Source organism: Triticum urartu, chromosome 4A (genome assembly GCF_056163025.1).
Source record: "Triticum urartu cultivar PI428250 chromosome 4A, HENAU_Tu73, whole genome shotgun sequence".
Taxonomy (NCBI): Eukaryota; Viridiplantae; Streptophyta; class Magnoliopsida; order Poales; family Poaceae; genus Triticum; species Triticum urartu.
The window spans coordinates 377,397,176-377,421,459 of NC_141876.1; positions in this window are offsets into that span (position 1 = coordinate 377,397,176).

A 24,284-nucleotide genomic window follows, 5' to 3' on the forward strand; every position below is an offset into this window, starting at 1 on the left:
ATACTTATGGAGAGTTTCCCCTTCTTTCTACTGGAGAAGTTGCAGGTCGCTGGGTCTGGTGGGCTCTTCGTGGCCACCGGTGAAGGCACTGATCAACTCATGGCACAGGTCCGCACAAGACGAAATGGAGTTCTTCGGCAGGTGCATCAACCAAGACCTCGCGTTAGACTTGAGGGACAACAGGAAGTAGTTGGCGAACAACTTCTCATCTCTTCCCCCAGCAGCTTGAACAACGATGGTGTAGATGCTCAGGAACTCTGCCAGGTTCAGCCTTCCATCGTACTTCTCAGGTATCTCTGGCTTGAACATGTGAACGGACGGCCAACGGACTTGCCGCAGCTCTCATGTAAAGGCAGGGCAGCCAACCTCGAAAGGTAGGCACCCGCCAACACCGAGCACAAGTTCATATATGTCGTGGCCGTTCCACCCGTCGGTCCAGCGGAGGTCGTCGCGGCGTCGATTTATGTCGACATGCGCATCTCCCCATCGCCTATCCTCCGGGTTCAACGTTGGCCTGGACGTGCTCGAGGGTCGGAAGAGGCCATCGAGACATTGTCGGGGTCTTGATTCAGCTGCGCCTGCATTGGCTGCCATGGTGGGGACTGCACCATGGGGACGGCCCCTCCATTTGGTAGCAGTACGGGCGATTGCCATAGCTTGGGGAGGCCGTGGCGGACCGGCTCGTCGTGAGCCCCCAGCTATGGCGAAACCGAGCAAGCTCTGGATGGTGGCACGCCATTCATCCATCTACTCTGCCGTGCATGGAAACCTTAACAGCAACTGAGCTCGCGCCATAGCCTCCGTGGCGGTGCTTGGCATGGATGTCGATGACATTGGATGCACTGTTGCCTAGCTCTTGATGGCGCTAGCGACGGCGACGGTGGTGGTGCCGCGTCCACGCAGTTGTGGGTCGACCATCTGGGCAGCGGGGTCATGCTACAGTGGTGCTAGAGGGTCAGCAGCTCCGTCGAGTGCAGCAGCTTGGTCGACTCGTCTGGGAGGAGACACATGGGCCACGATCGCTCCTGCGGTGGGGCGGCCGGAGGGCGATGGCTCACCCCGGACTGAGCGCCGTTGCTGCAGCTGTTTCCATCAGTGGGAGGAGAGGGCGCATACGGAGCGACCCCCTCGCCCACACCTTGCAGAGCACGCCCGCCAAGGCCTTGTTGATGTTGTTCTCCTCCAACATCTCCAGCACCCTTGTTGGTCGCAGGGGGTGGCGTTGGCGCCACCTGCTCCAACCACGCCCCCAACATCGTTCATGTCTTCGCTTGACTCTACATCCTCCGAAGCGCCCGAGGCTGCGGACGGTGGAACCTTCGAGGTGGACGGATGGACCGAAGGACCCTAGTTCTTCTTCTTATGCGCCATGGTGGAGGGCGCCGTCAAAGACGAAGATGGTGATGAAGATGACGCGTTGCGCACACTTTCAGGTTCGCACAAGAGAGACTCCTACCTGGTGTGCCAAAGATGTCATGGAATATCCACGGCCACCTATGGGACCAGGAGGTCCCTTGCTAGTTCGGCAGGGGGACGTCGCGTTGCACAAAGAGCAAACCAGCACGCGACAGCATGGTAAAGAGCACACAAGCAATTTACCCAGGTTCGGGCCGCAGTGAGACATAAAACCTTACTCCTGCTTTGGTGGATTGATGGTGGAATGTGGATAATGCAACGCAGTACACTTGCCCGGCAGGGGTCGCCGTATGGCAGCAGCAACCACGCGCGTATGGGGTGCAGGTTCCTCAACTTTTCCCCAACCCCTCCTACGGGTACCATGGGCCTCCTTTTATAGATTAAGGGTTCACCACAATGGAAAAGTGGTCATTATCCACTGATATGATAGCAAATAGTGCTATCATACCTAACTCTGCGGGCTGACAGGGTGCATTAAATGCACTGCTTGGTGTCACATCACCGGTTGCCCGGCAAGGCTTGTCGGGTTATCTCTCTAGTTCCGCGCTTGTTTGATTGACACGTCATAGGACGGGCGTTACCTGTATGTTCCTTCTATAGGAAACGGCCGCCATGTGGAGAATGGCTACCACTTAATCATTTTGCGGCTTGACACCGCACTGATTGACGACCTGGGTCGCGCTCGAGTGGTTGGTGAGGTGATTTTGCCTCCAAGAGCCCCGGCAGGCCCTGCTGGGGTGCCTTGGTTGCTTCTGGTGGTGGCCTTGCCCCTTGCCGGGCTCGCCTGCCCGGCAAGGGAGGCCCTTCTCTTGTCGATATTCTGCTCCTCTAGCTCGATCCTGATCCCTCTGGGCTGCATGTTGGTTCTTCAAATCTCTTGGTCCTTCAATCTCTGACTTCTGCTGATGCTTCAATTCCGTTCTTGTGCCAGTGCACAGTCTGGCAATGGACCCAGGGTCTGTTGCACCGACAATCGACTAGTATATGTGTGGAGAAGGAGAGAGACCTAGCTATGTATTAAGGGAGATCGATCGGCATCCATGCATATGTGTAGCAAAGTAATAAGGTTCGGAGAAAGACAAAGGTAGAGTGTCGGAGGGTTGGTGGTGGAGTTGCTTCTCACAAATGGTGGGAGAGGCCTGCTAGACAAACGGAGGGTACGAGTGCAATATCAATAAGAGAGGGGATGTCCGCCTGTCTATGCACGTGCGTGTGAGAGACGGGTCGGGAGGTATGCAAGGATGATGAGGGGGGCGATATGGTTGTAGTAAGCAGACATAACTACATAGGAAGATCAATCGTCGTGTGTCCGAGAAAGGGAGAGACATAACTAGTGAGGTAAGTCGATCGGTTCGTCGGGAAAAAGAACTATAGTCAACCTAGCTATATGTAGGGAGATCGGTACCTATACATGCATGCATGTGTTAGAATAAAATAAGGTCTAGAGAGACGGACAGGGGGAGAGGGGTGCAGCTAGGAGGTGGTGCGAGAGGCCTACTATGTCGAGGCGGAGGAGTGTGCGAGTATGAGATCGATGAAAAGAGGGGCGGCAGTGTGCACCTGAGTGGAACCGTATTGGACATAGGGGGGCATGGACGGTGAGAAGAGAAGAGGGGAAGTGTGTGTTTGTGGTAGGCACACTTGGCTAGAGAGGTATATCGACTAGTGTGTGCCAGAAAGAAGGAGTCGGGGGGCCTACACACACTGCGGGTGAACGACCTAAAGAGAAATAACGAACGTGCGCAATGGAGGGGACGCTGAGGGAGGGTGAGAGGGGGCGGGCGTGTGCATGCACGATAGAAAATTAGCGCTAGCTATGTAACACCCCAGATGTAATTTCCCATATTTATAACTCTAACTCTTGCCATTTCCGGCTTTATGTTATGAGATTTCCTTCGTGGTTGGTTTTTTGCCAGTGTGTGCCGGAAAGAAGGAGACAGGGGGCCTACACACACCGTGGGTGAACGACCGAAAGAGAAATAACGAATGTGCGCAATGGAGGGGACGCTGAGGGAGGGTGAGGGGGCAGGTGTGTGCATGCATGATAGAAAGTTAGTGCTAGCTACAAAGAGAAGAGGATCGTGAAGGTGTAAAAGATGAACAGAGATCATAATTCATTATAAAAAAGTGGATTCAGATATTTGAAGAAGATATCATAGTTTTCTAAACCGACGCATGCATGAATGAATATATATAATGGTGATACACATGGTGTGGTTATGAACTTGTTATACTACATATAATATATAGAACATTGATTATAATTTGGGATAATGTGTGGATTTTGTAGCTTAGGGCTAAATACTTGTCATGACGTAGGGGCGGGGCACTATACTTTGTGTGATAAACACAGTGTACGTATGGAACATGGTTTATATTATGAATATCTAGGTAGTACATCCAATGTACTATTATTTGGAATCAACATCAAGTGTATTCAAAAATTTGAATTTGAGTTCATATAGTACACATAGTTCGTATCTATCTCTATAGTAATCATGTGGTGTGTTGTAAAGATAATACACGAATGATGGTTTAAGTAGGCAACAATCATGATTGTAGATTCTTATTCAAATAGAGAAACGAATTCAAATTTAGTCCGAATTGCAGCGGTAGTATAGACATTTGGAATGCACTAAAATGTTGGTGTGAGTAGGTTACATGCATTATACAGCCAGTGAAAAATTTTAATTGGACATAACATGGATTCATACCATTGAATAGCATTTGTACAGTAAAATGGGACAAGACTCTCTCTCTTTGTGTGGTGTGAATAGTTTTATTTTTTTCGTTTTTCGTTAAGGGAAGTGCAAATTGATTTGGTACATACAATATTACACATTAGGCTTATCCCTAAAATTCAACTCACGCCTTGTTACATCCCAAAAATTCAGATATCGTGCTCCCAAAACTCGCGCCTTCACAACCCGCGCCTTGCTATCCCGAAATTACAACGCGCACAAAAACTCCCTCCAGCTACCAAATCCCAACACGTGAAATCCGCCTTCTAACCCTGAGCCGAAAGGGCCACTATTTCAAATCGGTGGGGGTACTTTTGTAACACACCCTACATTTTGGACAAGCGTGTCCCTAAGTCATGATTCCCCCTCCTATTGTCTCCTTTTCGCCATTCAAAATCCTAGGCCGCCATAACCTCTCTGCTCCAGCCGAAAACCCCACCCTCCTCCATCGACCACCTCACCGCTGCCCAGGCGGAGCCTCCTCCCCGATGACGTCGTCCACCGCCATAGCTCGACCTCCCTCATCCACCTCCCCGGAAGAGGATCCATCATCGATCTCATCGTCCCGCCGGTTCAGCCGCCCCATCCTCCACCTCCAAGGAGCTGCTCCAAAGATCGCCTCGTCTATCGTGGCTGCTCCAGACCCACAGTGCCACCTTAACCTGCTCCACCGGAACCACATCATCCTCACCAACTCCTCGGACGAAGCCGAGGCCTACTCGGCACCACCAAAGAGGTTGTACACTAATCGCATCGCACCTTCTCCTTAACTCGACCTCCTGGTGCCGGCGGTGCTCCATCCCACACCCCCATGGCACGGCTACCTCGAAGCCAACACCACGTGCAACATCTCCATGGCTGCTCTTCCCCTAGTGCGAGGCCCCTTCGGCGGCGGCGGCCATACCAGCCGGATCTGCTGCTGCTACTCCGGCCTCGCTCGTGCTGCTGCTACTACTGCTGCTCTGGCTCTCGCTCGCTCGCGCTGCTACTCTGCTCTCCCACTTGCTTGTGCTGCCGCTCTACTCCCCCCCTCGCTCGTGCTGCTGCTGCTCTGCTCTTGCTCTCGCTCGGGCTGCTAATGCTGGTACACGGGCTGCTGGAGCTACACGAGTTGCTGCTCTGGCTCTACTTTGCGCTGCTCCTCCAGGCGCTGCTGCTCTAGCTGCTATCTTCTACTGTGTTCCCCGTCGATTGCCTACTGATTTAGAGCACTATTTCTCTACTACTATTGCTCGAGTGACCTAAACTACATATGGAATGCCTCTCTGCTACCAGTGCGTTCAGTTTCGACAGTAACATTCAGATTCCATAGTAAATTTAAGTTTCGACAATTAAGTTCAGAGTCAACAGTTTTTACCTCATCTCTTGTAGTCAGGTGTTTTTTGGTGATATAAATTTTACATCTATCACTTTTCAGTAATGTATTTTACATCATCTATTGGAGATGCAATTAGAATCCCACTTGAGATTAACGATGTCTGTCTTGTACTGCTTCAGCCTCGACGTCTTATGGCTCACCGGAGCTGCTCCAACGACGGAACCATCCATCACAATAGAGTAGTGCCCTAGACGCCGTCTATAGATTCCTCATACCTTCCTCCGCACTTCCGACAACCACCTCTGCCTCAACTTCTTCAGCGACCGACCCAATGATGATGTGGTCAACACGGCTATGGCAAAGAGGTTGTACACTTGTTGCATCACATATTACTCTACATTCATGTCGATCCACTAGGGCTATTTTGGTTTAAAGGAAAAAGTTAAGTAAAAACATAGCAATAGAAAATTTTCATATGGCACTCTACTATTCAATTATTCATGCATTTTGTTGAAAGGAATGGAGCAAAACATCCACCTGGACGTACTTTTCAAAATCCTATGCATGAAAACAAGACCAAGTGCATTAGTGGCAGAATAACATTCTAACTATACATGCTTTCATATGGTTTCACTTTAATTTGGCCATGTTCCTTTGCATTCTTCTGCTCTTCCAATTCCTATGAACCAAACACCCAAGTTGATAGAAATCCTGTGTTTACAACTGCTCTATTTCCCATGCGCATTCTAATCCTATTCTGGTGTTTTTCCTATCCCTGCGTTTTTAGAATCCTGCAAGCCAAAGGAGCCCTTATAGAATTACTTTAGTTATAGGTAGGTGTCAAAGAGAACTTTGTGTGGTTTGTCCTGCTCCTGCCGCGACGTCGTCCACCTCACCTAAGCTGCTCCATCGACAGAAGCATCCACCAAACCAGACATCACGACTCCTGACTGTCTTTCGCCGCCTCAGATCTCCTTCCCTGCCACTGGCACCCACCGCAACTGCATCACCATCATTGAGTCAGTAGATGAACCTGAGGAGTACACGGGTCCACAAGAGAGGTCGCACTCTTTTGTTTCTGCTTATGTTATACATTGCTTAATATTACCTGCTACTTTATCATCCTGTTCACCTCTTAGACTCCAAGTCAGGTCCAAATTAATGTTCAAACTTGAGTTTTAAAATTACTTGTGAGGCACATATCGACGCAGCAATGAATAGTATCTCTGTCTATTATCTGGTTCACCTAGGGTATGCCTATGTTGTTCATATTGGGTGGGAAATAAATAGTAAAACAATCATTATCTGTCTTTTTATTAAATTAAAGCTATCATCATCCTGCTATCATTATTATTGGATCCATCCACTGGTTTTTACCATCACTCTAGGCATGCTCTCCTTACATAATCTCACTATATTTTTTCGTATGCATGTCAGATATTGTACATAGTCATGCTGAACATGTAGAGGAAAAGAGAAGAGTTTTGCGCGGCAATACAATGTCATGCAGACATCGCTCCATGGTGGGTTCAATGGAAAATCCTCCCCCCTCTCCAGATTGTAATCCAAAGGAAGATATCTGTTCTGAGGCGGATTCAGACGCAGCTGACCACTCCTATTTACCCCCAAGGTGTTTGCTCTAGCTTGGCATGATGATGTTGGTCATATCATGCATATGTTGCCTTGTAGTGCCTACTTTCAACATCATATATGTCATTTGCTTAGTTTAGACATGTTTTGTAATGCCACATGTTTAGTTTCTATATCATATATGGGAATTACGCAGTCTCATCTCTTTTAGCCAGCCATAATATATGTGAAATATGCAATGACATCCTGTTTAACCAGGCATCATATATTTGAATGATATCTTGCCCATCCTTTTCTTCATTACATTTCCATTTGTCGACAATGTTTGTACATTATACTATTCTTCCTGTGAATCAGCCATTTGAGTGGGTAATGGAAAATTTTGGAGTGAAAACAAGGTCTTCGGAGCAGACAATGCTACCTGTTGAAGTAGATCTATTGCTAGGTCCTGATAGCTCCTTAGAGATGGATTCAGAGACAGATGCCCAGTCCTATTCCCCCATTGAGGTGTATGCTCTAACTTGGCACGGTTATACTGCTCATATCATGCATATGGTGTCTTGCATTGCATAGTTTAGACATCATATACACAATATTCAACACCATGTTCTTAGTTCCGACATCATATACGTGAATACCCTCTGCTTAGCATCTAAATTACATATGTGAACTAGATCATGCGAATACCCTCTGATTAGTTAGAAAACATGTATGTGAATTATGTCATGCGAACCTGTTTACTAAACACATCATATAATTATGTCATGCCATAATGTTTAGTTAGTCATCATATCTTTGAATTATGTCATGCTATGCTATCCAGTTTAGATAGACATCATATATGTGAAATTATGTCATGCTGTCCTTTTTAGTTAAACAATATACATGTCAACTATTTCATGCCCTCTTTTTTCCACACTATCTATTGCATCTGTCTCTCATACAATGTTTGTACATTCAACTATGTTTCCTGTTTATCAACCATTTGAATTGGAGTGGGTGATGGCAGTATCTAGCAGAGTAAAAACACGGTCTTCAAATAAAACAGTGCTACCTCTTGGTGGAGATAGCACCCCGGTTGTAAATGCACGAGAACCAGCCCTACCACATATAACCCAAACTCTTGCAGATTGTACCCCTACTACGATGGATAGAGAACCAGGTTCACCCAGTCTAACCCCAACCCCAGCAGATAGTAACCCAGTTCCTGTTGACACAGCACCATCTCCACCACAGAGCTCCCAAACAAGTGCAGTTAGTAAGGAAGCTCCAGTGGCCAAAGCGCCAGTACTACCATGGCGAACCCCAACTCCACTAGTTAGTACACCTATTCCTGTGGAGGAAGCACAACCAGCCATTCGTAGTTTAGCATCTATCGCATTTGATATTGTTAAATCCTATGTGTGTATCTTCCCATCATGGATATATTATACTGAAGATGAAGGAATATGCCAGTTACAGGTGTTTGTCCAGGAGTTATGCGTAAGTAATGTTATTCATGGCAATTACTTTGCTTTGTCCCACACATTCTACCTCAATGATGGTTATAATACAACAAATTTTCCCATTTTTCTCTATAGAGAAGGACCGATTTGGAAACTCAGGATGAGGTACCCTGTGCTAATACCTCTTCTATATTCAAGAATGTTTGGTGGTAGTACTGGAATTACCTGAAGAAAACATACTTCACTGGCAAAGAAACTCATTAAATTCCCTTATGTTCTCTTGAGACACATTTACTGGACGATGACTGGGAACGCCTTGTTCTGTACCGGTCGCAAACCAGGAATGTGGTAAGGTCTATGAGCTCATTTTTTATTTTGAAGTACTATATGTCTGCGTCTTACTGTACCCTGTTCATATAGAACAAGTGCTTAAACCTGAAGAACAACTATTCTCATTCAAGATTCCACTGCTATCGGGCATACTGCTTTGCTCTTGTATCACTGTATTTACTCATACAAACTTATTTTGAAATTGAAGGATCCAATCAAAAGTCTAATGGCACAACAGGTATGTTTACGCACGTTTCTTTAACAGGTTTGCTCTTATAAATAGCTGTGTTGATTTCAATTTCAATTGTGTATACAATTGACTTCTCATATCATGCACGTTAATAGCATCACAACAGAGCCAATAGTGTTGTTGTACATGTAGACACGTGGTACCCATCTGAAATCTTGTCGTGCCGTGTAGTTTCCCACGCTTTGTATTCTTTTAGTGTTGCTTTGTCTTGAACTGATATGATTTGAACCGTGTCTCTATTTTGATTTGGCAAGACAATGTAGTGACCATAGGACATAGATATATGTTTCTTTGATGCTTTTATTATGTACTACTTGGCAATAGAAGACTTGGTAGTTTAATCCTGTCCACCTTACTAGTGAACTGGTTCATCAGAATGAGTCACATATACTAGTACATGCTAAACATGTTATGTGTCTGCTTGTTTCTTCTTTTAGAATGCTGACAGAATATTGGGGAAGAGTGCCTTATTAAGCAATGGTAAAGGAAGTAATGCAGATAAGGTTCAGGATAGTGAGACATCCTTGTTGGTCTCCACAAAAGCTGATTAAACAGCTAAGGAAAACTATCTTGAAGACAGTGAGACAACCCCAAAGTCCTGTCTTGGTGTAGTGTTCAAGTTACTGGCCACTACCGCTGGCACAAGCTATTCAAAGTCATTGTCTGAATCAGTTCGGTTTCTTGAGACTCAACTACAGGATGAAAGACATCAACCAACTATGCTGCGACAAGAAATCGAAGGACTGTCAAAGTCCCTTGAGCATTCATATGCATATTTTCTAGTGCAACAACAAGCATTGGAGGATTTTAGCGCCAAACAGAATAAAGCTAATGAGCTTGCTAAGCTTATTGCCAGCATGGTGGATACCCAAGATAACATTTCTTGAGCTCTTCTGAAGTTGTTTCAGTTATGGACTTGTTTTGCTGCCGCGTTTATTTGCACTGGTGGCCAATTTAGACGGCCAGTGTATGTTATATGTTGCTTTGTTCCCTATATTTGCACTGGTGGCTAACTTTGATGCCAAGTGGATGTAATATGTGTAATAGCCGTAATAGCCTAGCGTTAGTTGCTTGCTTATTTATTTCCTTATTGTCTTGTTTAGTTGTTTGCTTGTAGTCACTACAGTTCTTTTTTTCGCATTTTTCTAGTGGCCACAATAACCTAATTTTATAACTAGGCCACAATAACCATGGCAACACATGGACTATTGTAACCATGGTCCTACTACCTGCTGTAGTGACCATGGCCCTCCTATGGGCCGTAGGATCCATGGGCCTTCTATGGGCCGTAGGATCCATGGGCCTTCTACGGGTCGTCTAATCTATGGGCCTTCTATGGGCCGTATAATCATTTCGCCAAACATGGGTCGTACTATTCATGGACCCATAACGGTCCGCAAAATGGGCCGTAAACGGGCTATATTGGAAATCATCTGTTTTATGGCCCGACCATAACGGGCCGTTAATAGGTCGTATTTGATAACGCTATGAAAACAGCCCAATGGGTTAACGGGCCACAAACGGGCCGACTATAACCACGAGCTAAAATTGGCCCACAAGAAGAACAGGCCAGTAACGGACCGTAAGTAACCAAATTCTGGAAATGAGCCCAAGAATAAATGGGCCTTTATAAGGCCGAAAGTTAACACGGGCTGGAAACGACCAACAAAATAATGGGTCGTTAATGGGTATAAAGCGATACACTGTTCATTATGGGCAGTTTCATCTTGGGCCTTCGATGGGCCTAGAGTTACAAAGGCCCTCCTATGGGCCAAAAGACGTCATGGCCCATAAATGGTCCGAAAGTTACAATGGATTGGAATCGTATTGGACGGCCCAGATGAGCTATTGGGCCTAATTCGGGTAAGTCATAAATGGCCGTGAGTTAGCGGGTTGTAAATGGGCTATATGCTAACAGGCCGCTAATAGGCTTTCCGTGGGCTGCCCCGCTACCTTTTGACCAAGTCAAATGGGTCGACCTTTTCACCCGAATGGGCCTTTGTTGGGTTGTGCCATGTGTCGACATATCATAGGCGCCTTTGGTCCAATGAGTGGATGACATCTATCCCAATGGTGAGCTGACATGTGGTTTCTCTGGCCATTGAGAATTTTACACGTGGAAAATCCCCATTGGCCCGGGCTGTTAACGGTTTATCGAATCCAAAGAGGAACCTGATGCTTAACGGCAGCCCGTTATGGTGGATGCCACGTGTCGATTACCCTTGACGAAAGCAGTTCTATAACACACAATTTATCGTCATGGAAGTGGACACTTCGGTGATGATAATTTTGGTAATGTCATGGAACACTTCTACGACAGCACATGTATGACTATCTTGATTCTGTCATAAAATCCTCATGGATGTACATGCATGACAGAAAACGTGACCTACTGTAACAAACACGTATCATCATGGAAGTGTATTTTTTTGTAGTGACCCGTTCCACCTCCTCTAGGGACAGTCTATCCACTGGCTCTGAACACTCCTTGACTGTCGTTTGTTGTTCCCCAGCCGGCTCCATGATTCTTGTCCCATCCTGTCATGAATGGAAATCATTGGATTCTGTCGCCGACTCTTCTATACCAGTGTTCCCCGCCAATGGGCACGGCTGCCGGCCACACACCATCGTTGACCCAATCAGCAGTTCCACCGAGCCGACCAAAAGATTCCATCCTGTCTGAGCCGCCATCACCGTTGCAGACTGCACCGATCCTAGCACCTCCTGTGGGGCTGACTCACGTGAGCGGGGAAGCATGACTAAAGGTGGCAAACCCATCGCGAAGGCGCTCGAACCATGCGGCTCCAGCTCACGTCCTGAGGCGCAAGACAACACCGTACGGGCAGCTCCAGAACCCTCCGCCAAGTAGGCCACCGCTTCTCCTGCCACCTGGCCCCGAGATGTTAGCGCAATTGCCTCCCCACTCAAGCTCCGACTGCAGCCTACAGGACTTGCAGTCCCATCTGCCCGCCCTATCCAAACGTCATGGCCACTTTGCATATGCCACACTGCTTTATTTTGAACGCGCCCTTGACCCGCTGCCCGAGCCGCCACCGTTGAAGAACATCCTGCCGACGGTGATGACCCAGCCGGCCCACCGGTAGCTCAACCATGGTCTAGACGGCCTCTCCCCTCGGAGCCATCACTAGCACCACCCACAGACGGCGGCACCGGCGAACTTGGCGGCGATGATAGCTCGAGATCATCATCCTCGTCCACCACTGGCTCGGCCAGCTTGACAATGTGAATGTTGTACCACAACATGGACGCCCTCGCTGCATGCGGCCAGACCCTGCCCCACTGCCGACGAGGCTCCTCGATGAACAAACACCTCTGCTCAGGGATGCGATCTGGCCGGTCAGTACGCAACCACACCTTGAAACTCGACATGTCGTGCCTCCTAGTTGTGCTGTCCACAATGCCAAAAACGAGCCCAAGTCCATGGAGCACGAAGTTGCCCGTCCTTATCATCCACGTGTTCGCCGGCACGCCCACCAGTGCCACCGGCACTAGAAACAACAGCGCGGCACCCGTGGCCTGCACCTGCCGCAACCAAGGCCACAGTGATAGGGTGAAACCTATGAACGACGAAGATGACAAACCGCCATGCCGGACCATCCTCTCGTGGGTGTACTGCTCCCTGCACAGCACAAGGAAATACTTTGGGTAAAATGCTCAGATCCACATGTCCATAGGCCCAACGCGAAACTCCTCGTGCAGCGCCGCCTCCGCCAGGTGCACCGACGGCCTCGTTCCTGGCACTGACAGCTATTTTATATTATTTTTGGGACTAAAATATTAACCTAATTTTTGGGACTAACCTATTAACCTAGAGCCCAGTGCCAGTTTCTATTTTTTTCCTTGTTTTTGAGTTATACAGAAAAGGAATATCAAATGGAGTCCAAACGGAATACAACTTTGGCGATGATTTTTCTTGGACCAGAAGACATCCACGGAGCATGGAGAGGGGGCCAGAAGAGCCCCGAGGACTCCACAAACCCTCAGGGCATGCCCTAGGGGCGCGCATCCCCTGGCTTGTGGTCCCCTCGGGAGTCCACCGATCTCAATCTCAGCTCTATAAATCCTAAAATATCCCTAGACCACCAGAAGCGTCCACCAAAATACTTTTCCGCCACCGCAAACCTATGTTCCCGTGAGATCCCATCTTGGGGCCTTTTCCGGCACCCTGCCGAAGGAGGATTCGATCATGGAGGGCATCTACATCAACTCTATTGCCCTTTCGATGAAGCATGAATAATTTACCCCCAGACCTATGGGTTCATAGATAGTAGCTAGATGGCTTCTTCTCTCTCTATGATCTTCAATACCATGTTCTCCTCGATGTTCTTGGAGTTCTATCCGACGTAATACTTTTTTTGTGGTGTGTTTGTCGAGATTCGATGAATTGTGGATTTATGATCAGATTATTATGTATATTATTTGAGTCTTTTCTGAATTATTATATGCATGATCAAATATCTTTGTATTTCTCTTCAAATTATCGGTTTGGTTTCGCCAACTAGATTGGTTCTTCTTGCACAGGGAGAGGTGCTTAATTTTGGGTTCAATCTTGCAGCGTCCTCACCCAATGACATAGTAGGGGTAGCCAGGCACGTATTGTATTGTTGCCATCAAGGATTAAAAGATGGGGTTTTCATCATACTGCTTGAGTTTATCCCTCTACATCATGTCATCTTACTCAAGGCGTTACTCCGTTCTTATGAACTTAATACTCTATGGATTAATAGTAGTAGATGCAGGCAGGAGTCAGTCTACTTGACACGGACGTGATGCCTATATTCACGATCATTGTCTTGGATATCGTCATAACTTGGCGCTTTTCTATCAATTGCTCGATAGTAATTTGTTCACCACCATATTATTTTCTTTCAAGAGAGAAGCCTCTAGTGAAACCTATGGCCCCCGGGTCTATTTTCCATCATATATATATATATTCTGATTTATAAACCAAAAAAACCCCAACATATCTTGCTGCATTTATTTGTTTTTTACTTCTTTTTTTACGTTTTAGCAATCTTTTATATCTATCTCTATCAGATCTCATCCTTGCAAGTGACCATGAAGGGATTGACAACCCCTTTATCGCGTTGGGTGCAAGTATTTGATTGTTTGTGCAAGTGCATAGATTGGATACTTGCGTGTACCACCTATTGGATTGATACCTTGGTTCTCAAACTAAGGGAAATACTTATCTCTAGTTTGCTGCATTACCCTTTCCTCTTCAAGGGAAAAACCAACGCAAGCTCATGAAGTAGCAGATATCGTCATAATTATTTGCTCTTGTATCAATTGCCCAACAGTAATTTGTTTACCCACCGTATGCTATTTTCTCGGGAGAAGCCACTAGTGAAATCTACGGCCCCCAGGTCTATCTTTTATCATATTGTTTTCAGATCTGTTATTCCAAAAACCCCAAAATACCTTGCTGCAATTTTTCTTTATTTATTATATCTTATGTTTTTGTAAGATCTATTTATCCAATCTACCACAATTTTATTTATCTCAATACCAAGAAGGGATTGACATCCCCTCTCTACTGCAGGTTGGTCCAAACGAGACAGTCCAATCAAAGACCCTTCATCAAAACTGTGTGCGTTGCATTAATCACAAACAATGATGTAATAAAACTGTCAAAAAAGATACAAAACGTTTGCGATGGCGGTGGCATCAAACACGATTCAGATTGGAGTTGCATGTGGGATGCATGGCAAACGGTTAATCCAGCAGTACTATTTGCGATGAGGTAGAACAACAATAATGGGCAGCCAGATGAGGGGGGTGTGCGATATAAGGCATACAATTCACTAGGATGAACTGTATGTGATTAGGCAACACAATAGAAACAGTCAGCCAGATCAAGGTGTGTCCGATGGAGAGCATACAGTTCACTCTGATGAACTGTTTGCGATGAGCCAAAGCAATAGAAAAAGTTCAACTGAACAAGATGTGTGTGATACGTGGCAAACAGGTCCATAATTAGTATTGTGTGCGAAGACCAATAATAACACAGACGATTGCTGCTAATAAGCCGTGTGATTTGCTCTCTATACCTTTTTCCGCCGGAGGCAGTTGTCGTGGGTGAGCGAGCGACGGCGGCAGCCGGAGCGAGGGAGCCTGCGGCGCCGTGACTGGCCGGCGACGGATCCACCGTCGCCATCCCATTCCTCGGTGACGGATCCAACGACGAGGCCGTGATCCCCGCTTCCTACCTCCCTCCTTCGTCGGGGCCGTGATCCCCACCTCCTGCCTCCCTCCCTCGCCGGGGCTCCTTTGCCAGGGCCGTGATCCCCGCCACCAGCCTCCCTCCCTCTCTGGGGCTCCTTCACCGGGGCCGTGATCCCCGCCACCAGCCTTCCTCCCTCGCCGGGGCTCCTTCGTCGGGCCCGTGATCCCCGCCAACAGCTGCCTCCCCGGACCTCATCGCCGGACCTCCACCACAAGCAGGAGCGTCATCGTCTCCCCAAGCTACTTGCCTGCATCAATGGCGCCGCCTCCCAAGAACATGCCAGTAAGCCGCCCATGAGAGGAAGAAGAAGAAGTCAGATCCAAGAACATGCCACTGGAGGTGATGTCTGCTTCCCACACTAATTTTCCTCAAAAATTGAATCAGTTCAAAAAAAGTTTTCATGTCTGTGTTTGCGTGAAGAGAAATACCACGTTTGTGTCAGTTCATCAGTCTTGCTATGAAGAAGATTTAGTTTAAAAATTGCACACACTATGCTCTGCCTACATGTTACACTATCAGATTCATTAGTACTACATGTGTGCTGCATCAGTGACACATGTTCCTATGATGCAGAAGCAGATAGTGCATTGCAAATGCTTACATCAGTTCATCACACCCCTGCCACTTGATGCACAATTTGGATGTTGAGGTTACTGTCATTACCTCTAATATGCTAGCTTCAGTTCAAGCTAAAAAACATAAACTTATGCATCAGCCCAAGTAGCTACTAGGCTTTATATAAGGTTCAGCTACCACTACAAGTTGTATCATGTTATTTCTAATAGTGCATGTCGTGTAGTTGCGTCAGTTCGAACTAGTAAAAGAATGTTGTTGAAAAAAATATACACTTGTTACACAGTAAGTTCAATGATACATAAACTAGGAGTACTTCTAGTGTAGTTGCATAAGTTATAGATGAAAAAAAGAGAAGACATGCATCAGTCTTATATATATATGCATATCCATACATCTCTGAAGTTCAATGCTCAGTTTGCAAGTAGTGCACCAAATGTTTATGCATCAGTTATAGGGAAAAAGATAAAAAAACTTTCCATAACAGATGAAGTTCAACGTTCAGTTTACAAGAAGTGCTAAAAATCAGTACATCAGTGCTAAACATGTACATTCATCAGTTCGACTGAAACTAAACTACATAAAAAATAGACAACAAAGTTTAATAACGCCCAGCGATGCAAGTTCAACTTGTACATTGCCTTCAGGGCATGACATGTTATTCATAGCGTGTATACGAGAAAATGCAGAAAATATTAATCCCGAAACTGTTGAATGTCATTGCAGAAACATGCCAAGGTGGCACACACAGCGAGGGTTTGATGAGCCAAGCAGATATGGGGCACCGCCTGGTTGGGTAACACCAGAAATAGCACCTGGATACTTCAACAATACATGCAGATTTCAAGCTACACCAGAATCATCAAAAGCACGGACAGGTTCTTCTATGCAGCAAACACCGAAATCTGGGAATACAAGCTTTGCCACTGCTAGGTTGCAACAAGGTCAACAATTTCCCAACAACAAATGTTTTCCTTCCCTAGCACATGCAGAAAGGCAAGGACACATAGGCTTCCACCAGTCGCTCCGTTAATATCAATCATCTGTGCTGCAAAAGCAGTTGCGACGGGAAGACTAGGCCAAAGAGACAGAAATTTTGGCCACTCTAGCAGGGTGAAAAGTACAAGATATGAGCCATATAGACAGGAGCAACCTCACAACGAATCTGAGGCAAGACGGTCGTACAGTGAGAGACAAAGAGCTTCATCAACATTGCTCCCTCCAAGAGATGCATTGTTGCTTGTGCCAAGGGTGACATCACCCGCGCCCATACACCAGGGTGAACAGCAAACACCGGAGGCAGCACAGAGCTATACACAGGTAAGTATCCATTCAGAAAAAACATACAAGCACAGTCCATACAATTGTACTATGACCACCCCATCTAACATTTTCATAACTGCGTTTTTGTTTGCTCACTATTGCGTGCAGCCACCTAACATTGAAGCTTACGCTCTACCAAGGCTAGAGATGTGCTTTGAAACTTTCAAAGAAGCAAAGGACTTCTACAATGTCTATGCAAAGCACGCGGGTTTTGCTGTCAGGGAAGGCTCCAAGGTTGAGACCAGAGTCTACCTTTATTGCACATGCTATGGAGTCTATGAATTGAAGGTGTCAAAAACAAATAGATAGCAGAACAAGATGACAGCCAGGACTAACTGCAGGGCTAAAATGAGGCTGAAGAGGGAAAATGATGGAACACTTGTCGTAAAAGAGATAGTATGGGAACACAACCACAGGCTACAGCTCACCCCCAAATGCTTGTCTTCTTGCACTCCTACAAAAACTTTGACAAAACAATCTTGGAGTACGTCAAGTACCTGCAGTTCAAAGGCATTGAACAAACGCAAATCATGAGCATACTAGGCGGTGATGACCCCGGTAGCTACTTCCTCGAAATGAATGCCAAAGAACTGATTAACATGTAAGTACGAACTTGTTCTCCTCCCATAAACCCCCTCTGTCTTTTTTCCTCTGTCAGTACAAACATATTACGCAACGCATGACCTGACGCTAGTTCAACATGCATTTTTGAATGACTGTTCACTTTTAATATGCAGCAAAGCAAAGAATTCAAGGATGGATGATGTGGACGACGTCCTAAAGACTGTCAACTTCTTTAGGGAGATGAAAGCTATAAACAGGGAATTCTTCTGTGACATGCAACTTGATGAGTCCGGCAGTGTTAAGAACATATTCTGGGCGAATGCAAGCTGCCGAGGGGTGTATCAGGACTTTGGTGACTGCATAAAGTTTGACACCACATATAATACGAACAAGTACCATATGCCACTTGGGGTGTTTGTGGGTACTAACAACCACTTACAGACTACATTCTTTGCTTTTGCCCTGATAAGAGATGAGGATGCAGATTCATTCAGATGGTTGTTCAAGACATTTTTAAGGTGCATGAGAGGGAAGGCTCCTACATGCATCCTCACAGGTACAACTGCCAAAACCACCCCCAACCACCACCACACCCCCCAAAAAAGGAAAATAACACAGTAAAAATGTTGTGTCAGTTCTATTTGTATATATGCACTACCATCTGCTGACCACTCCACGCCTCTTTTCTCATTACCAGACTAGTGCCCGACAATGGCTTTGGCGATCCCAGATGCTTTCAAGAACACAGTACACAAGCTGTGCTGCTGGAACATTATGAAGAAGCACGGGGAACACCTCGCATACCTGTACAACATGCACGAAAACTTTAAGGATGAATTCACATCAACCCTCAACTGGCCCATCATGCCAACTGAGTTTGAGGCTGCCTGGAAAAGACTCATGGATAAGTGCAACCTCCATGATGATGCCACGATGGTGGCCATGTGGAACGAGCGTGAGAGATGGATATCAGCCTACTTCAAAGAAATTTTATGCGCCAAAATGACGTCCACACAACGAAGCGAGAGCATGAACTATGTGCTCAAGAAGAACTTCGTAAGTGAGAGACAAAACCTACACCGGTTTGTCAACCAGATAAACTCCTGCGTCAAAACCAGGAGGCAGACAGAGAACCAGGAGACAATGGGTAACGGGGTATAGCTCTATCACCCGTCGTAAGACAAAATAACATGCTAAATAAAGTAAAACTTTATTAGTTAGACAAGTTTTTGCTGCGAGAAAACTAATAATTGGGTCATCATTCTTGCATGGGCAGAAGGAACAAAACACGCTGACCTTCTATGGGTTTGACACCCAGATGGCAAAGCTTTACTAACAAGCTGTGTACAGCGAGATCAGAAAAAGGCAAAAACTGAGCACACTCTTCACGGCGACAGAGACGGAAGAGCCCACAAAGTACCTCGTGTGCTACACCAACCCGCAAAAACTGTCTGCGTGGTCTCATCATGCGTTCCAGGTTGTTGTAGACCCTGTGGGAGAAATATATGATTGCGAGTGCAAGCTATGGGACCACACAGGTGAGGACTAAAAAAAGATGTTACATCTTGTACTACTTATTTTTGCAAAGTTTTTGTTCGAAAGAAATGACAAAAACATGCACATCTTCCAAAAATACAAGTATTTTCTACGTGCATGTCATTTGCATGATGCAAACAATTAAGGCTGTCAGCGTTCCAGAGAAATACATCCTCAGGAGATACACCAAACGCCCGAACATCCAGCCAAAATTCAACAGAAATGACTTGAGGATAGTAGCATCAAAAAAGGCATCCCAATACTGCATTGAAAGCTCACTTCTGCAGCTGAACATGAGGGTGCATAGAAAAATCTTGAGAAGCCAAGAGCAAATGGCGAGGTCATGGGTCGTCATGGACAAACTTGAACAAGAACTCGATGCCATGCATTCTGCTGAAAACGGAGGTCTCGCAGACAATGAAGCCATTGAGAAGGATATTGCTACAATCTTATCCGAGATGAACCATCTGGGAGTTATTGACCCCTTCGACAACGAGGAAGAGGAGCAACAGCAACTAGAGCTTGCCCATGTACAAACTCAAGAGCTGCAACATGCTCACATGCAAGATCATAAGCTTGATGGTGCTGTAGGCGAATGACATGACAACAAGACATCCTACCAGCAGCAGCAGGAAAGGGTAATTAAACCACCCATATTCTCAAACACAAAGAGGAGGAAGAGTAAGACCCAAGCAGCGAAAGCAGCAAAAGCAGCAGCCAAAAAGCCGCCATGCCCCATCGGGCGCGTGGAATTTCGCCCGGACGGCAAACCTCTTGGGATAAGGACATGCGGATTCTGCAACGTCGTGACCAATCATAATTACCGCACATGCCTACTCCACATAGATGCCATTGTCAACAAGCAAAATCTACATAAGAAGATTGGAGACGCCCAGGTTTCTACCAATGGAGACGACACACGTAACAGCTACACTTGCCGCAAGTGTGGGGGAACTGACGAACATAATGCCCGCACATGCAAAGTGGGCATGGAGGTCAGTGGCGCTGAACAGAAATAGGGCAAGGTCCAAAGTTCCAAAAAATCAAAAGAAGATGATGAAGAAGAAGATTTTGACGAGAATGAGAACCAATCAGACGAAGACAATGAAGATGACAGTATCGGGGACGGGGAAACTGAAACTGATGATGAAGCTGCCATGGCTCGACTAGGAAAGGGTGCCGGCAAGGGACAACATTTGGGGCGAGTTAGAAGGAGCTCAAACTAAAATAATCCATAGTGGTTATGCTGCTGCGTTAACTGAAAAATAAGCTTGTACTCTCAGTTGCCTCGGTACACAATGAGGAAACATATCAGAAACACTGTCGTTACCAAAACTTATTTAGCTTTATCATCGATTTCTCGATCAGTACTATAGTTAAGATATAATTTGTGATTTGTGCCCACTGGACAAGTGACATTATTATGTAAACCATTTGATAATCCTTTTGAATGCAGTCACAAATATATTTCAAAAAACTTATCTGGATTTATGTAACGCCAACACTACTGTCGACCAATAACTCAGCAAAAATATGTTAAGGAAATTTAAACTCTTGTAGTACACCAGTACTGATAATTCTCACTCGTCAGTGAAAGGCAGGGTAAGCACACCCGTGAACGCCTCAAAATATATCATTTCAAAAACAAGCTATGTCAAAACAAGCTATGTCTGGTTCTGCCAGTCCTAGTTCAGAAAGTCCATCAGTACATAAAAATAATTACCTCAAGCAAACAGAAAAAATTGGAAGTGCAAATATAATACACCTGTACTGATGAAAAACTAATTTATCTGTAAAATACTTTCAAAGATTATGTTGATATAAACAATCCTGTCAAAAAAATTAATAAGATTAGCATGACACACACAATCTGACTGGTATTTGGTAAGCTCAATTACACTTCAATCACTTGTCCAAGTACCCACAGTAGAGGAGTACAAACCTCCATCATCACCAACCCTGACACACGCAAGTGGGATAAGCAGCTGATAAGTATAGCTTGACAAGACGGATCAGTGCGACAGTACAATGCCAACCACCGACCCTGAGACGAGCACGTGGGACAAGCAACTGATAAGTACAGCTTGACAAGACTACTCAGTGCGACTAGATTAATACCCTGCAAAGAAATTGGCTTGGACAGTTGGTTCTTCCAGGCCACCACGCGCGCCACCCACTCGGCGGTTGCCACAAGGGACTGCAAATGGCGACCCCACGACCACTACACCCATGTCTCCGATGAACCGCCTCCCACACATCCCCGTCCACGCACTGGAAATAACCCATTGTCTTCCATCTCTGCCTCATTCCCAAAACCACCATCGCCGCTTCCATCTCAACTGCGGGCAAACCAGAAACTTCTCTCTCCCAAGCCCACAGTCACCGGAGGAACCATCCGCCAAGCGTCATCATGGCGATACGTACGACAAGAGTAGCAACCTCGACGACGTTCACGTCCCCGGCGAGAACGCGAGTACACCAAAACCCTCACAGGGGTTGAGTTCCACGGCAAGGAGACGCTAGAGATCATCTGCACCAGCGAACCAGACAAGGCCGACGAGATGATCTCCGGGCTCTGGAAGAAGGTTGGCCGCTTGCGTCGTAGGATCGTCAGCGTTGGTCTGCAGTACACCAGGGAAGACGAACCTCCCCAGATGGCAGTAGTCCTGCATTTGTGCGTGGAGGAACTCTGCCTGGTGTACCACATCGCAGCGGCCACAAAATGGTGACCCATCCTACTCATTTGCCTTGTTTGGTTCATCTGTTTAATTAGTACTGTATCTTGAAAATTTTATCAAACTTGTTTCCCAACTAGATGTTCTAGTGTGGTTTGTGAAAGTGGATGCACTACTGCATTTTCTCAAGTAGATACACTATAACTGTATTTTTGAACTTGATGCACTGGATTACTATTTGAAAAATCTCGCAGAAGATTAATTTTTGAAGTTGATGTACTATTATAGTTTCTGATCTTGATCCGATAGTGTAGTTTCTGTACTCGATGTATTAAAAAGATGTTTCTGAACTTGATGTAGTGAAGTAGTTTCTGAATTTGGTCTAATGTTATTTTCATAAGCAAAAAAACTAAGAACTTGGTGAAGCACTGGTATGTGGTGTCCTATTCAACAAAAGTAAACTAAACTAGTACTAAAGCAGCACATACAACATTGACTCAAACTATGTATAATCCAAAAAGAAAAATAACATGATGTACTTGAATTTAATTTCAGAACTTTGTTTACTAGTTTATGAAGTACATTCATCCATTAATTATGCTATATAAGCATCTACTTCATGGATTCATTGCTTGTAAAACAAAACAAAAAATGAATAATTCAAACATCAAAGTAATGCTAATCTTCCAAATGTCTCTCCCCTTGTTCACATTTGCCGGTTTCAGCATTGAAGGCGACAAAGAGAAGCTGAAGATGTCTGGTTTGGAGATCAACCCTGACAAGTACATCGACATTTAGCGCATCTGGAGAGTTCCGTACACCGGAAAAGAGTACGGCTCCTTGACTAATGTTACATCCAGCGTCATCCACCCATTCTACAAAGGCATGAAGAAGAGCATCGACACATAGGAAGACCAAAAACGGTGGGGGATCAGCCCGCTGCCAGACAATCTCATCGAGTACGCATGAGTAGATGCGTATGCCACGTACAAGTCATGGAACATGATCGACAACATCACAAATGGTTGGGAAATTTCAAAAGAGCGGGAGGCTGTCCCCACTACGACTGCCCCTTTTAGGGATGAAGATACATCAAAGCCTTCCTTCATTTTGCTTCTGCTTGTGCTTGCCTTTTTATCTTGTTGTTTCAAAATCGTAGTTTGCTCCTGTTGGGTTGAACCAGTATGATTATGCCGTGCTTATCATGGTTGAACAAGTTTACTTATGTCATCAAGTACATTGTTTTGCTTATCTCATTATATAAGTTTGGTAGCTTCGTATTTTGTTAATCCATCATTTCAAATTCAAAGTAGCTTCTGAATGGAACTTTGTGGCTGCTCTTTAGTACTAGTTATGAAGCAACTAATCACACAACGATGTTCCATGTGTAGTTTCGATTCAATATTGTATAGAAAACATAATGTTGAAAACAATCAGTACAATTTAAGTTGCTTAACAACGCTTCAAAAGTTGAAGCAGAAATTCTTAGTACTTCATGTACTGTTCTCATTCATATGTAGCTGCTAGAAAATTAACAAGTACTACAACAGAAAAAGTTAAGAAGCATCAGCACACACTTATGTTGGTCACTTGCAGACTAAGAATGACAGTACTAGTACACTTGATCGGACAATACATACTTACTACAATAAAAAGTACAAAGAAGCATCAGTTCATAATCCCCCCAAAAAATGTCAGACTAAGAACATAAGTGCTACTATGAATGGACTATCAGTACAACTTAGTCTACACGCAAGTACCATAGTGCTGAAAATGATACCAGAGGACCCTTGAGAATAATCACAAAAACAAACACAAAAAGAAGCCAAAAACTCAAATGAAAAAAAATAACACTTCCACAAAACTCACAAGAAATAGAACAAAAAGTATCAGTCCAAGTTACTTGTGGAGTCAAGTACTAGATTCAAACAAAAAAAGTAAAAATTGACCGCCCAAGGACAGGCAGGCCCTGATGCTGCTAGATACTTGAACTCGAGCCCACAGTGGAACCGTCGGTGAATCCCTAGTAATCCGCACAACACAGGGCCAGCCGACCAGGGCCCCACAGGTCATGAGAAAGAGAGAGAGAGAGTGTCGTGTATAAGCGCTCAGGTAAGTATTCTGAGGAGTTCGACCAGTAGGACTCGGCCGTGCTCATAAACAGGTCGAGAGCCTCCTCCGTTAGCGAGGTGGGACTAAACCTAGAGCACACGCACATCCAGCAGTTCCCAAATCGCCCGCGCGGGCCATTTGGGGCGAAAAACGGCCCAATAGCC